The 3,496-nt window shown below is 48.7% G+C and overlaps 1 non-coding gene across 1 annotated transcript; it reads right to left on the bottom strand.

Moving 5' to 3' along the window:
- Positions 1 to 3,271: 3,271 nt before the first annotated feature.
- TRNAG-UCC (transfer RNA glycine (anticodon UCC)) lies at positions 3,272 to 3,343 on the bottom strand. Its single transcript has one exon. It is a non-coding gene; the product is annotated as a tRNA-Gly (tRNA).
- Positions 3,344 to 3,496: the final 153 nt, after the last annotated feature.

Raw genomic sequence — 3,496 nt, 5'->3', positions numbered from 1 at the left:
CCAGAAGTCACCTACTAGAGGACAGGCCCAACAGAGAAAGTAACAGAACGCCACTAGCCGTCACCTTCAGCCCCCAACTAAAACCTCTCCGGCGCATCATCAAGGATCTACAAGCTATCCTGAAGGACGATCCCTCACTCTCACAGATCTTGGGAGACAGGCCAGTCCTTGCTTAAGACAGCCCTCCAACCTGAAGCAAATACTTACCAGCAACCACACAACAAAAACACTAACCCAGGAACCTATCCATGCAACAAACCCATTGTCAACTCTGACCACATATCTATTCAGGGTATGCCATTATAGGACCTAATCACATCAGCCACACTATCAGAGGCTCATTCACCTGCATATCTACCAATGTGATATATGCTATTATGTGCCAGCAATGCTCCTCCGCCATGTACATTGGCCAAACCAGACAGTCTCTAGGTAAAATAATAAACGGACACAAATCACATGTCAAGAATTATAACACTCAAAAACCAGTCGGAGAATACTTCAATCTCCCTGGTCACTCGATGATAGACCTAAAAGTCGCAATATTACAACAAATAACCTTCAAAAACAGACTCCAACGAGAGACTACTGAATTGGAATTAATTTGCAAACTGGACACCATTAAACTAGGCTAGAGTAAAGACTGGGAGTGGATGGGTCATTACAGAAAGTCAAAGTATTTCCCCATATTTATTTGTCCCCCTACTGCTACTCACACCTTCTTGTTAACTGTTGGAAATGGGCCATCCTGATTATCACTACAAAAGGTTTTTTCTCCTGCTGATAATAGCTCACCTTAACTGCTCACTCTCATTATAGTGTGTATGGCAACACCCATTTTTTCATGTTCTCTCTCTCTCTCTCTCTATATATATATATATCTTCCTGCTGTATTTTCCACTGCATGCATCCAATGAAGTGGGTTTTAGACCACGAAAGCTTATGCTCAAATTAATTTGTTAGTCTCTAAGGTGCCACAAGTACTCCTCTTTCTTTTTGCAGATAAATTAATGGAGGTTAAGTCCATGAACGGCTATTAGCCAGGATGGGTAAGAAGTGGGATCCCTAGCCTCTGTTTGTCAGAGGGTGGAGATGGATGGCAGGAGAGAGATCACTTGATCATTACCTGTTAGGTTCAATCCCTCTGGGGCACCTGGCATTGGCCACTGTTGGCAGATATGATGCGGGGTTGGCTGGACCTTTGGTCTGACCCATTATGGCCATTCGTATGTTTTTATGAAGGGAGGGACAAAGCACTACAACAGAGTTTCTGTAGTGTAGTGGTTATCACATTTGTTTAACACACAAAAGGTCCCTGGTTTGAAATCAGGCAGAAACATGAGGGCTTAATTTTCCCAGCTCCTACTGGCCTGTCCCTGCTGTTGTAGGAGCAGTAGAGATTTCTATGCTCGAAAGGTCTGTTATACTTTCCCTGTTGCCACTTTTGTCTCCTCTACCTCTCTGAATGCCTGTGAAGTGGCTTTTCCCCTCCCGCTCCCTCGTGGACTGCTCATGGGATGAATGTTCTGGTTGAAGAGCATAAGAGCTCCCAGGTAGACAAGGTGTCTGGGACTCTAATTAGGCAGCACTCACACCCCCAGAGCATGGACACTGCCCAAGGTGGAGTGTGACCAACCAGATGCAGCCAAGTCATCTCTCCTTGCAGGCAATGAGGTGTAGGCCCTTAAAAGGAGAAGAGACCATGTGCTCAGGAGAGCACTCACAAGCTTGTACCTCCAGTGAATGCCCTTTGCCCAGACCGCCTGGCCAGTGGTTCTCTGCGTTGTATTTCATTGTGCCTCAGGAAGACTTACCTTCATCGCACCATCCATAGCTGCGCTGTGAGACACTTACCTTGCAGAATCCTGACATCTCCAGTGCTGTGCCTGTCCTGGGAGCACGAGTATGCGAGTGTGAGTGTGAACCTTCCTCCCCCGCTTATTTTGAGCTTAGCTGTCAGTATAATAAATGTGCTGTTATCTGCCAGACTCTGGTGGGTCATTAGTCCTCCCTACACTTACTAGCTGGCCCAATTTTGGGTAACACCTGCGATAACCCTAACCCCTGCATGGCAGAGGGTGGGGAAATGAGCTGAGGAAAAAGCCTTGGCATCAACAGGGGAAAGCTAGATGATCTTGGAGAGTCACCTTTTGAAGCCTTGTGGCTTGGCTTCCTCTGCCCTTGGAGATTGGCCTACGGAGGCCGGCTCTTCCTGCTGGCCTCCTTTGTATGACTTGCCAAAGGAGGAAGTGATGCAGGAATGGGGCAAAAGAGGAAAGTCGAGCTGAGGAAGGCAGGGCAGAAGCTAAGTGCCTTAGTGCGGCTAAGTGGGGTTAGTAGAGTGCCACCATTTGTTCTGCAAAGCCTGTGGAGGTGCCGTTGGCTACTGGGAGGTAGAATCCTGTGCCTGCCTCTTGGCTTCCCAGGGATGGCTACTTGCATCCCAGAAGAAGAAGGATGGTTCTGGGTAAAAGGAAGGCAAGCAACGCTATAGGAGGAAATTTGAGTGCAGGGTGCTGGCTCTGCACTGGGGGAGGGCGTTGGGATTCAGGAGGGGTGGCGCTTACCCCGGGCAGTGCAACTCCCAAAGTGACCAGTACACACAACCCTGTGTCAGTAGCTCCTAGGTGGGCCATGCCAGGGGGTCTCCGTGCGCTGCTGTCTGCAGGCGCTGCCCCCAGAGCTCCCATTGGCTGCAGTTCCTGGCCAATGGGAGCTGCGGAGTTGGTACTCAGGGCAGGGGTAGTGAATGGAGACGCTCCCCGCACCCCAGGGTATGCTGGGACATGCTGGCCATTTCTGGGAGTGGCACGGAGGGACGGAGGCAGTGTGGGCAGGGAGCCACCTTAGTGCTGCTGGCACATCTCTGCACATCCATTGGGGGAGGGGAGCAGAGGGCCTCCATGTGCTGCCTGGGGTAGGGGCAGTGCACAGAGTTGCCTCCCCTCCCGGGTCTATTGCAGGAGAGGAGGGGGGTCTTTCGGCCTGTAAGGTGCAGCAGGTTGGACTAGATGATCACATTGCTCCCTTCTGACCTTAAAGGCTCCAAGTCTAAAAAGGAAAAGGGAGTAAAGGAAGTTTTTTTTAAAAAAAATAAACCAAACATTGTCATACCAGGATAACTCCAACAACTTATTGTATAGTCCCACCCCTTTCTTCGTCCATTGTGTGTTGAATGACCTGCAGGACATTGATTCTCTCATTCCATTAATAAACTGATACAATGTGACTGAAATTAAACCAGTTCCCAGAGGAGAAAATGTCACATCATTGCATTGGCTGGGAATTGAACCCAGGTCAACTGCTTGGAAATCAGCTATGCTCACCACTATACCACCAATGCACCTGGCAAAAGTGCCACTTATGCTTACCCAATGAGGCTAGAGCAGCATTGAGGAGATTTTTAGCCTGTTAAAATGTACTGGATTCTCATCACTGAAAAAAAACACCTCCATCTTCACTTGAATTTGAACCATCAGCCTTTCAATTAGCCACC

This window comes from Gopherus flavomarginatus, chromosome 7 (assembly GCF_025201925.1).
Source record: "Gopherus flavomarginatus isolate rGopFla2 chromosome 7, rGopFla2.mat.asm, whole genome shotgun sequence".
Lineage (NCBI taxonomy): Eukaryota > Metazoa > Chordata > Testudines > Testudinidae > Gopherus > Gopherus flavomarginatus.
This window is presented reverse-complemented; position numbering and strand designations above follow the sequence as displayed.